Genomic DNA, 13,459 nt, shown 5'->3' with positions numbered 1-13,459 from the left:
TCAAAACGCAACGCTTAAACAAAGATAACACGTCCTTGGGCTTTGACGCGCGAACCAAGTCATTGGCTTCAAAACGCGGAGTTTTGCGTTAGGACTCGTCGCCTCATTAAAACCTTCTCCGGTAAACCTCGTGGGACAAACCCGGAGTAAGGAAAAAGAGTACGGGTCATGATCCTAACGACTTGGTCGCCTTCATCCTTGGGTAAGGATGAAGGTTGTGCGAACGGTCTCCACTTGAATTGCTTTGGCCGGGTCGTTTTCGTGAACAAAGGCTTGCATGAACCGGTTGATCTTCTGTCTTGCGGCCTTAGGCGAGCTCTTCGAATGTGTAGTGACTCCTGGCGTGATCCTTGGTGCATCGGCTCGATGTTGTCCCGCGGGTAAAGCAAGCGTCTCGGCCGCGTCCTGGGCGTCCTGGTCCAATACGAGTGTTTCTGGCCGCATTTCTGGTCTCGTGCTCACATCAAATGTACTACTTTCGAAATTAAAGAGTAACCCAAACACACGTCACATTTTACTCATGGGCTGTATTTGGAATTTGAGATTAACGACATCATTTCGAATTGCATTGAAACGATGCCAACAAATAATGATGTGGTTTTTTTTTTTTGACAATTTTCAAAGCCTGTTTTGGTGTAATTTCCCACGTGTGGCCATCAAATAGGTAGAAGTGTAACACACTTGTTCTTGGGAAATCCTTATGTTCGAATGTTCAAAGTTTAATATAAATCTGTTGAAGGAAAAGGTAAGAAATATATCAAATACTATCTTGTCAAAACAACAGTGAAGGAAAAAGATTGGCCATAAATACTAGCCACGAAAATTTGTTATATTTTTATAGCAGAGACGTTGTCACCAACTCATCCTAATTTAACATGTCGCTAGTGATGTTTTTCCGAACAGAGCATTAGAGCAATTATATGAAAATAAAGTTATTAGAAAGTAAAAACCCCAATATACATAACCGAAACCAATCATTTATTCTTAACCACATGATGTGATTCATATACGATATTTATGGAAAAATATAATTCATATTAATAATGGTCTCTTTCTAGTAATGAAAGTAATCACTATAATATAATAGATATAGATTCAAGAAAAAGAGATAAATCAGTCCAATGCTCTCTTGTGGTTCATGCACCACCAGGAACTTTATAAACTGAAAGATCAAGAGAAATATAAAATTTATTAAGATAAATTTTGTGTGACTCAAAAGGGTGAGTTTAAGTTTAGTGGCACTTACTTCCGCAGTAAGACCCAGGGACTAAAATTTTGCCGCAAGCGTGAGAGAGTTTAGGAAGCATATCCACGTCAAAATCTTGCATGATATTTTTTGAGACACTCTGAAGTATACAAAAGAACAAAATGAAATGTATGTGTCAAGGTGTTACAAAAGTTTTCTTACAAGACTTTGACGTAAATAAACTCCCTAACTCTCTCACGATTGCGGCAACCTATTTTAGGAGTTCAACTGTTATGTCTTCTCATGCAACGGTATAATAAAAATTTAAGCATAAGAACCTTGGTCCATCATACTCTTCTTCCTTTCCTGAACAAGATAGAAATCTCTACCAAGAGGATACTCGAAATCAGATTACTGAGTTATAAAAAAAACTTCTTTATGGGGTTTACTTGCGTTTTGATCAAAAAGATTTGAGGATCTGCCAAGAACGAACAACTGTGAGTTTTCTTGTTTTCTTAGTTATATGAACGGAATAGTGAAAGTGATTGGAAGTCATGAGATAAAAAAAAAAAAAAAAAGAAAAATAAACATGTAAAGTTTTCCCATTTTATTACCTTCCATGCGTTAAATAGGTGGAATGTTTTATAAATAAATTTCAATCTGTTTGATTTTATTTTGTTGGACATATAAAGCAATATTTTCCCTTTACAAAAAATTTAAAGTCGATAAAAATAAAATCCTTTAAGAAAAAAGTAAAACAATTTGTTTATCTTCACATACTGTGACATTCTTATTATGTATGTTGGTAATTACTAATCTCTTATTTTTGTTTTAATATTTCAATTTTAGATCTTTAATTTTGAATTTTTTCATATTTAACTTATGTTTTGCTCATATTTTTCTTATGTGTTTCTTGGTTTTTGCTTACTTTTGATTATTTAAGTTGGTATACAAGGAAAAAACAAGTCTCTTTGCTGCAAGTATATACATCCATGTTGGATCTTTGTTTTATAGTATTCCAAGAAAAAAAAATTATCTTTTTACTTTGTATATCATGTATGTTATTTACTTTTTGATATCCGACTACTTTGACAAAAAGTTAAGAAGATATTCAGATTTTTTAATTTCTAATTTATGATAAGATTATTTCGAAAATTTGATTTTTTATTTTACACAACGGAAATGTTATGTATTAATTATATCTATTTTCGACTAAGTGAAAAGCAGTTAGGTCATCCTCAATGGGGTTTTTTCGAGGGGTTTTAGTTGAAAAGAAGCAAAAAAATAAATCAGTGAAATCAAAAAAAAAACAAGAGAGCCTCTTATTTAGCAGACTCATTTATGGTTTAAGAGACCATATGTGTCGCTTATTCGTTGGCTGAACAAATAATAGCAGAAGAAATTTTTTTTGCGGATCAAATATTTCTTCTTTTCATCTCTCTGTCTCTCGATCGAAATTCACAACGGAAGGAGATTGAATGACAGCTATGCAATCAAAGGAGATTGGGGTCGGCTGGGGTCCTCATGCAAAGCTTGTGATTAAATCTGCGGATGGGCAATCGGAGGATAGACGAATCGACTCCGAGATTGAATCGTTTGAGATTTGATTTTGGAGTCGATTGATTTTGATGAGATTGAAGGGAATCGGAGGGTAAGTTTTTCAGTTAAATAGTATCTATTATGATTAGTTAAACAGATTAGGGTTGTTTGGGTTTGTGTTCGCAAATTAGGGTCCTTTGATGGTTGTTCAAAATTTTAGGGTTCTTGGTTGTCTCGCCTTTGTTCCGATATGATGCAATTTTTTGGTGGAAGTTGTCATTTTATTGTTGGTTTACGAGGAAGCATAAAAGATTTGGTTCAGTTTGTGTTATTGTTGGTTTATGATCAGGTTGTACATGATCATAAGCTAGGGAATTTGATATCGCTGAGCAGCAATACGGCGGATTAGGTCGTGGAACTGTCGGAATGTCAGAAGCTACGTCCAATACAAGTGTCCCGCAGGTGAAATCTTTCACTATATGTCAGAGAATTGTGTTTGTTACAAGAAAAATACTAACTTTTGTGTGTGTGTGTTCAGGTTCGGATGATGCAAGGAACTCAGGGAATTTGGGTGATGGGGACACTTGGATCAGGTTCACAAATAAGACCGAGTGGGATGGCTCAACACCAATAGATACCAACTCAATCGTCTCTAAGGCCAGCTTCCTCTCCAAGTACCCAGTCTCTTGTTTCTCTATATGGATTTGTACTTTAATTTATTTATTTTCAAAAAAAAAAACAAATTTAGAGACTCAATATTAGAACCCACCATTGGAAGGATACATTTTAATTACAATACCAAAAGTTCTTATTCAACAAAAAATACAAATTATATTAATTAAAAAATTTTACAACTCCAAAAATATATCCTCCCATTGTGGATGCTCTTAGTGCGTATTTTTTTCCCCAGAAGTTACCACTACCAGGTAAAAGATTCAATATATATATACACATATACATATATATATATATATATATATATATTTCTGTTTTTACGGCATTTTATCATATTTCTGTTGTTTAAAATAGTTCTTTTAAATAATTTGGAAAAAAAATTAGATATTAATTTGTTGAATCTGTACTACAACTTATACGTGGTACCAAAATGATTTACTGGGTTAAAATTCTCTGATCCAGTACAAACCATTTGAATTTCATATAGAAAACAAAGTCACATGGATCCAGGACTTGAGGGCTAAATACATTTCTACTAACTTTTGATGAGGGTCGTTCATCAGTATTTTAAGATAATTTAGTTAATACATTTATTTTATTTTAATTTCTTAATGGATTCGGAGAAAATGTGCACTATATTCTTCATCATATGATTTGATATGATAATTTTTTCCTTTTATGCGAATTACAGCCTAATAAAGACATGTAGAACTTTTAAATTTTAATTTGGAATTACAAGTTCAACTTTTGATAGCTATCCAATTGTTAGCTTCCATAACAATCTAATGTCATCGGGAGGTTGTCTCGATAGCAAAGAAGATGGATTGACCACGGTTTCTCCATGGGCCTCCCGTATACAAGACCAATTTTTTCATACGTTTACCAAACCCATTGAGAACGTAAATTAGTTTATAAGCGACATCAATTCCTTTGCTCAAACTGGAACTGAAAGCTCTATGCGGCCTCAACTTCTACAACGGGGTATTAGTCCGGTATCTCCAACCTTCTTTATCCTTCTTAGGCAACAAGTTTTCCGGTGTGGAATTTGAGTTCACATATTACAGAAGCATAGATCCCTTGGTCCCTCATATGCATGAAGACATTATGGAGGAGATTGAACAAATGGGGCTATATTTAGTATGGCAGACTGCCACATTGAGGCAAAAACAGAAATATAGCTTTTATCGGGGCGATAAAGAATAAAAATTACTTTAAACAAAAGTAAAGTCCGGCAAAGATTCCATATCCGCCAAGACGCAACTAAAAGTTCTTGGTAGTCAGAGGAGGTTCGATCCATTAGGCTTGTTTTCAAGCGAATTGACCGACAAGATACTGAGACTGCGCAGAGACACTAACCACTGACAGGAAAGGATGTGCATTGGAGGGAAAATGGATATGTTTAAAATACATGCATATTATGATGTAAATAAGCTTCCTAAACTCTCTCAATCATGTGGCAACCTCTTGACTCCCGGATCTTACTGTGGAAGTAAGAATCATTAAATTTGCGTTCTCAAGTTTCATTATTATTATATTTATCTAATTCGTGAAACTAAGAAGCGTCTCCACACCCAAACAATCAGAGACGAAAGTGACAGAGGCAATTAAAACATGAGCCGAGATCATATTTTTTTTTTGGGCAAACGAGCCGAGATCATAAAGAGCAAGAAGATGGTACCCAAGTTTATGGAATTCGGTATGAGGCACAAGAATTTAGTCAATCTTCTAGGATATTGTGAAATGGTGAGGAAAAATTAATTTTTTAGAAAAAATTTCTGAGGTCTTTGACTTGTTTAAAGCTGATGTTGTTCTTGCCGGCAACTACATGTTCTTTTTGTGTAGTTAGTACTTACTAAACATTTAGTTTTGTTTTAATATCACAATATTGTGGATCTTTTAATTTTTTCTTTTGTCATATTTAACATATGTTTTACAATTTTTTTTCTTATAATTTTCATAGTTTTTGCTTAATTTTGATTTTTGATCAAATTTTTTTTCTTTTGATTATTGTGCAAAATATTTCAAGGAGAAAAAGTCTAAGAAGTCTCTTTGCTGCAGGTTTATACATCCATGTTGAATTTCTGTTTTATAATACTTGTACTTGGAAAAAAAAAATATACTTGTACTTGGAAAAAAAACAACTATTTGTTTGCCTTGTATATGACGTATGTTATTTACTTTTCGATGTCCATAAATTTTTTTAACATTATTGTTGCATTTTTATATATATCTTTTTGTTAAAAAAGGTATAAAAAAAAAAGATAATAACTAATAAGATTTTTTTTTTTGTTTTGAGATGGTTTACGATATCTTCATTTGCTTATTGCAAATGGAAAGGTCTTATATGCAACTTCGATAACCATCAAGTCATATCCCTTAACCTCTTTAGCTTGGCTCTAGGTGGCGTCTCCCCATCTTCCTCTTTAGAAAACAACAAACCCAGAGCTTTTCAATAGCTTCTGTAAGACCACGGTCCTTCTCTTTGATGTACGTAAGGGATCTTTTGAACATCTTTTCCAATTGGACAGTCACCTGGAAAATGGGATATTTGGTTAACAACCAATATCTCCTTGCTCTTTATTAATTGGAAAAGAAGTATTAATATTGAATATAGTGTACCTCCGAGATGACACCAAACACGCGAGGAGAGACTCTGGATGCATCTAACTCATAGGAGTTGCTACCATTGAGAAGTCTAACTCTGGCATATCCTAGATGTGGTGCCGCAGGGGTGACCATTCGCATTTCCGTGACATATATAGTCATGGAAATCAGATCCATCGCCGTGCCAAGTACTGCCGTGGGCACCAGTAGACATCATCCCTCCAACCGTCAGTCCCCACCAATGTGGTGCCATTCTTAGTGCGAGTCCGAACTTCGCAGCATCTTCTATGAGTTGACGCAATGAAACCCCACTCTGAACCGTAAACGTCATTGCCTCCACGTCCACACTTAGTGTACGGTTCAGAAACTCTGTGCTGATTAGCCGGCCGTCATAACCATCAGTGCAAGTAAGCTTCGTCATGCTGTTGGAGAATTGAGTCATACACGCATCTTCTGCTTTGCTTGTGTTCCTTGAGCTACGGCATCGAGTAGATCTTTCTCTGTCGTTGGATATGCTGTCATGGAAGCAATGCATGTCGAACGGTCCGAGAAGGCACCATAGGAATTAGGCCTGGGATAATTAACCGAACAAACCGAAGTCTCAGGCCAAATAGGAATTGACTATGGTGCAATTTCTCCCATTAGTGCTACACTCGACCGGATCTGCTGGTGGAGTCGAGCAAGCCAGGACGAGAAACCAGAAAAGGCATAAAATACCTGATCCACAACAAACATGAGATAATCACGTAAGAGGATGAAGACTACATCACATCACCTGATGATAGAACATGTGACTTTGTTCAAATGGTCATTTAGGTACCTCGTAGAAAATGTAAATCGATACGAGTTGAAAAATCATTCATTAAAATGCAGTTTTTACTATATTTCTTTTAAAGTTTTTACGTTTAGAATAATATGAAACGTAACTAGTGTAGGCTTATGCCAAAAACTGCACTTGCTCAACTTAGCAAACAGTTTTTGCTTCCGCAGCTTCTCCAGAACTGCCCTCAAATGCATTGCATGCTCTTCAGGACTCTTAGAAAAATACCAGGATATCGTCGATGAAGATTATGACAGACACGTCCAGAAACTCCTGAAACACACTGTCCATCAACTTCATAAACGCTGCTGGTGTGTTAGTTGATGCGTGGTTTATTTCGCTCCAAAATCTTTTACCTTAAAAAGACCACACAATGGCTGCAAGTGCACAGCTAATCGGTAGTAGTATTTAAGGATCGATCCCACAAAGAGAGAGTTGTTGTTCAACGGAATCCAACAGAAGTAAGTAAGGCTAGGACTGAACAAAAATGGGGGTTTGTTGTCACGGACGCAAGTAGGCAGTAAACGTAAATAAAAATGCAAGTAAAAATAATAAAACAAGCGTTGGGCATCAAGGAGAATCGCAGGGGTTCAATGATCTATCTATCTAGAAAAGTTTAGGGTTAATTTGTTTATCTAAAACTCGGACTATGAAACACTAATGAACCGTTAACTTATAGTTCACAAGCTAACCGTCTAAGATCTCTACACTCCGTTACTCAACTGTCGCAGGCAACGACGCATAGATCAAAGCATTTAAAGCAAGTTCAATTCTAATCCATGGAATTCCATAGGTAAGGGTATGTGCTTCCTATGTCTCCCCACACATCTAAGCTAGGTCAAGCACACATGAAAGCTTTTGGCAAAGCACACACACTTTAGATCATAGTTCGTTCATGAGGCTAACTTAAAGCATTAAGCAAAGACTTAGAATTAAAGCATAGAATAAACATAATTTAAATCTAACAAACCCTAAAAATTGCCACCTAAACTAAGATCATCTCCCCCCTTTGATTATTCCTTTAAACCCAACTAGAAAATTACTCTAGCATGTTTAAGGGAATCATCAAAGCAAGGTTTAAACAATTCATAAACATAAACGAATAAAAAGTAAGAATAAGGTCTAGAGATTACTTCTTAGAATCAAGTACAAGATGTAAAAACTTGTCCTTAAGAAAACTAGTGTATCAAACGAACAAGAGAAAGAGAAAGAGTTTGGTAGATCTCAAAGCTTCAAAGAGAGGTACCAGGGAGAGGTCTGGACGTCGGCTGCTCCTCTGGTCGTGTCTCTTGCCTGCTCCAATGAATGCACACTCTAAACCCTAGGGTTTAGAAGAGTATTTATAGGGTTTTGTCTAGGTTTAGGGTTTTGTAAGGGTAGAAACATCTTCTATTGTTAAGTGCATGGCAAGGGGCGGCGTAGCAAGCTTCTAGAACGTGGTGAAGACTTGGACTGGACCGCCGTGGTGGTCGCAGTTCAGGCCTTCAATAAAAGCCCATTGGTTTGATGGTTCTCCTTACGTCGGTTTGAGATACGTCTAGGTAAATCGGGCATAACTTCCGGATGAATGAATGGATTGACTTGATTCCACTTTGAAGAGAAATATGACTCTTCCAGCTTTCCATAGACACCAAGTACGTTGAAATGTGAGTTATGGAAGTTCTTTAAAAGTTTCCCGTACTGTAGAGCTCTGAATCTTTCCTAAAACGTATTTTCCTTTCCTTTTGGTCCTTTTTGCTATAAAACCTGTAAAACCTTCTTGAAACCTAAAATACTTGATAATAGACATTATAGCCTTGAAATCATACTAAACTCTTCCTAAATGCATACTAAAAATATAACTAAAATGAGTAAAATAATGATGTTATCAACTCCCCCAGACTTAGACTTTGCTTGTCCTCAAGCAAATAATCAGAATAAGTCATGGAAAAGAGGTTTTGAAAATAATGGGAATTCACTTATCTTTGGAGATAATGTCTTTGCACTCTTCTTCGCCTTGACATTAGGAACTTCCATTTGTAATCCACCATGAGAGTCATCAACGCTCCTTGATCCCACAATTCTTTAGAGTCTCCAGAATCTCCATTGTCATCTCTTTACATAAATTAAGCAATAATAAAAAGTGAAATCTTACAATGGGAAAATCGATCAATAGCTTGCGGACTCTCTTCAAGCCAAGGCTTTCTTCATATGATTCCTTTCCTCTCCCTTTTCTCACTTCCTTTTTCTTTTTCTTTTTTTTTAATCAAAGGTGTAGGGGAATACCAGGGTCATCGGTAATTTACCTACCCCTCGCTTCCAAGATTTGTGTGATCATTTGACTCAAGAGTAGAATAATGAGGTCACAGGTAATTTACCTACCTCTCTAAACTGATCAAAATCATCTCATCTTTTATTCTCTCTCTTTTTTTCTCTCTTTTTTTTCTCTTTTTTTTTAGAGTATTGAAGGGAAGAGAGAGGGGAACATACTTTTGAAGAAGTGCAATGTCTTGTGTGGCTTGAATGTAGAGATCTAGTCCAATGTATACCAATACCCAGGGCTTGATAATTAAGTCCGGTTTAGGTCCTATAAAAGTTAGAGACAACGTTAGATCATCTGAATATCCATCGAATAGGGACTTGGGGGATTGTTGAGTCGGCTCACAGTCTTTCCAAACTTTGGTTCTGTTGTCAAGCATAATCAAGAGTCATAAGAGTGTTAATCCAAATCAAATAAACCGTTAGAATAAGATCATAATCCCCTACTAGTTTTGACTCAATAAAAAAAATGTGACTCGATAAAAACGTCAAAATTATTGATGTAAAAAGTAGAAAAAGGTTTCAAGTCAACAAAATAGAAAGTATCGNCTACCTCTCTAAACTGATCAAAATCATCTCATCTTTTATTCTCTCTCTTTTTTTCTCTCTTTTTTTTCTCTTTTTTTTTAGAGTATTGAAGGGAAGAGAGAGGGGAACATACTTTTGAAGAAGTGCAATGTCTTGTGTGGCTTGAATGTAGAGATCTAGTCCAATGTATACCAATACCCAGGGCTTGATAATTAAGTCCGGTTTAGGTCCTATAAAAGTTAGAGACAACGTTAGATCATCTGAATATCCATCGAATAGGGACTTGGGGGATTGTTGAGTCGGCTCACAGTCTTTCCAAAATTTGGTTCTGTTGTCAAGCATAATCAAGAGTCATAAGAGTGTTAATCCAAATCAAATAAACCGTTAGAATAAGATCATAATCCCCTACTAGTTTTGACTCAATAAAAAAAATGTGACTCGATAAAAACGTCAAAATTATTGATGTAAAAAGTAGAAAAAGGTTTCAAGTCAACAAAATAGAAAGTATCGTTAGTATAGGATGAAACATCCTTCCCCCCAGACTTAAATCACACCGTCCTCGGTGGGAAAAAAGAAAGAGTTGAGGATTAAAAATCATAAGGAAAAGTGTAGGATTTAAGAACAATGTCACCTTGATGGAATGATGTTGTGTCGACTCTCAGACGTTTAAAGGTTGCCCAAAATTGTCTAGAGTTCGGCTGTGGAATGAAAATTTGGTGACTAACCGTTTGTACTTCCTTTGGTTGCTTGACAACGAATATGAACTAGGCTAAGTTCATTCGAATTCTATTTGATATATCTCTAAATGAATCCTCCTTGAAACAAAAACCTAAAACCATCAATAATAATGAGAAAATAAAAATGCTAAAAACATACCTAAGTAAAAGAATGGTGATGGTTGGTGGTAGGATGGTGGTGGTTTGGATTTGTCTCGCGGTACACGGGTGAACGGTCGCGGACAGCAGCAAATGGTACGGTGGTGGTACGCGGTACATTGTACATCGTACGCGGTACATGGGACAGGACATGGCATTGGCTACGGCTGGTATGGCCAGTGGGGACTCTCGGCATCATTCACATGAGGATTGTGATGATCCGTCACCTTCGGCTTGCATCGGTCAAGTTGAACATGGCCGGTCAGTAGGTGGTGCTTGCCACTAGACATGGTTGTGTAGACAATCCATGGTACTTCTTCTTCCTTCTTTTTGGCTTTTCTGTTTTCTATTTTTTTGTGTTTTTTTTATTTATAAACCTGAAACTAAAATGTAAAAATATTAAAAGCAAAAGAAAATAAATTCTAAAAATAAAAACTTACTAGACATGGGTTGCCTCCCAAGAAGCGCTCTTGTTTAACGTCGTTGGCTCGACGTTAGTTGCTTTCTCAAGCAGAGTGAGGATAGTGGGTTGTCCTTAGACAAGCTCTCTTGGATCTTTCTCCATTGTAGGCATCAGGTGGCTCCTTAAGTTCATCTTCTGCTCTTGTTTCAGCAATACAGGTTGCGGTTGGCAGCTCCGCTTCTCCCTTTCCTAGACCTTCTAGGTCTCATGGTGGTGGAGCATAAAATGTGCTTATAGCAAAACAAACCTTTGTATGGTTTTCTCCCTCTTCTTCTCGAGAATGCTTAAGTGAGTCGGGGTTGTTACCTTTGGCTTCCATGGAAACTTGTAGCTTGTCTCCCATGGTTCCTTCTCCGAGATTTATGGCCCCTAAGATTTCTTCTCCTTGTTGATTGGTCTCGTGTGGGTTGGGGTTGAAGGTTTCGACCTCCATGGAACCTTGTAGCTTGTTCTCCACGTAATCCTCTTGTGATTTTGTATAAGAAAGTTTTCCTTTTTCTAAAAGGAAACTAGAATGTTTTCCTTTTTCGAATAGGGTTCCTTTTTCTTCTCCTTCTTCCTCGACGAGCTGAGCTTCTTCTTCAGGTTTGTGTTCAGCAACACATGAGGTTAGATCCTCAATCTTAGCAGCAAGATCTTGGTTCTTCTTCTTTTGTTCAGCTTCAATCTCCTTAAGTAACTCATGGTTCTCCTTCGTGAATGTAAACTTTTCGGATAAGACTTCTCCAAAACGTTTTTGTTCAAAGTTGAGACCAAAAATCTTCCTCTCAGCTTCATATGCTCGGTTATCAAGCTTCTCCACACGCCTCCTTGTGTCTAAATCCTTGTTGATTAAAACTCCAAACGTGGACTCATGGTCATTTGCTAAGTTCGAAACTTCATTGCCCAAGTCTCTAATGTTGATAGCATTGTCTTGAGCACTCTTGAGATGTCTCTCTTGTTCTTCTTCAAGCTGATGAAATCTTCTCTCCATGGCTTCAGCATCTTTAGATCTTTGATCCTCTATGCTTCTAACTCTTACAGCAATGTCATCGATTTTTCTTGAAAGATTAGAATCGATTTTGTCAAGCTTCTCATGCAGCATCTTCATAGTCTCATCTTGAAGATCAGCTAACTGACTTATTATGTTCAGCATCTTCTCTTCTTCAGCTCTTTGTTGTGTAGACTCACGAAAATTGTCTTCAAACACTTGGTGAGGGGATCAAATTAAATAAGGCTCTTGGCGTGGGTAGAGGCGGTTTAAATTGGTATCGGCCCTCCTTGGATAAGGCCTTTAAAAACGGCTTGGGCGGTGACTTGGGACAAGTTCCCAATCTTCATAAACTTCAAATGGTGCTGGAGATGGTCGGGTTCTAGGGTTACCTTGGTAGATAGCTTCTCCTTAATGTTGAAATTGTCAAAAAATGTGATTTTCGGGACTTTCTCCATTAGGGATATGATATGTCATGCAACAGTAGAAGTCTTTGAGCTCTTCTTCTCCATCTTCTTTAGTAGATGATAGATCATAAGACTCATCATTCTCTCTTGGCAAATCTTCATAACGGTTATCCTTAGATTTTTCTTCAAAGTAAGCATCTTCTTCATCGGTTTAATAGTGTTCTTCTCTAGTCCACTCCTTGGACTTGTTAGGATCGGTTGGATCATCATGTGAGGCTCCATATCCTTCTTCAGCATCAGCAGGTTGGTATACTTGATCATCACTCTAGTTGTTGCATTCACCGGATTTGTTAAGCAGGGTTTCTACTTTCCACTCCAGGCAGCTCTCGATGGTGTCAATGGTGTAGCCCATGTTAATAAGCTTCGTACCATGATCTTGTAAATCCTCAAAGTTGTTTGAAACTTGTTTGTTGACAGCATTGATTTGCTCCTCCAGGCGTGTGACATCCTTGGTTTTAATTTCGAGTTTAGCTCCAAACTCGATACTCATCTTATCCAACTTAGCATTTATAACTTTATCAGCCTCCTCTTGACTTANTTCATAAACTTCAAATGGTGCTGGAGATGGTCGGGTTCTAGGGTTACCTTGGTAGATAGCTTCTCCTTAATGTTGAAATTGTCAAAAAATGTGATTTTCGGGACTTTCTCCATTAGGGATATGATATGTCATGCAACAGTAGAAGTCTTTGAGCTCTTCTTCTCCATCTTCTTTAGTAGATGATAGATCATAAGACTCATCATTCTCTCTTGGCAAATCTTCATAACGGTTATCCTTAGATTTTTCTTCAAAGTAAGCATCTTCTTCATCGGTTTAATAGTGTTCTTCTCTAGTCCACTCCTTGGACTTGTTAGGATCGGTTGGATCATCATGTGAGGCTCCATATCCTTCTTCAGCATCAGCAGGTTGGTATACTTGATCATCACTCTAGTTGTTGCATTCACCGGATTTGTTAAGCAGGGTTTCTACTTTCCACTCCAGGCAGCTCTCGATGGTGTCAATGGTGTAGCCCATGTTAATAAGCTTCGTACCATGA

This window comes from Camelina sativa, chromosome 8, assembly GCF_000633955.1.
Source record: "Camelina sativa cultivar DH55 chromosome 8, Cs, whole genome shotgun sequence".
NCBI classification, from domain to species: domain Eukaryota; kingdom Viridiplantae; phylum Streptophyta; class Magnoliopsida; order Brassicales; family Brassicaceae; genus Camelina; species Camelina sativa.
The sequence above is the reverse complement of the archived record's forward strand: the minus strand, read 5'-3'. Positions refer to the sequence as shown.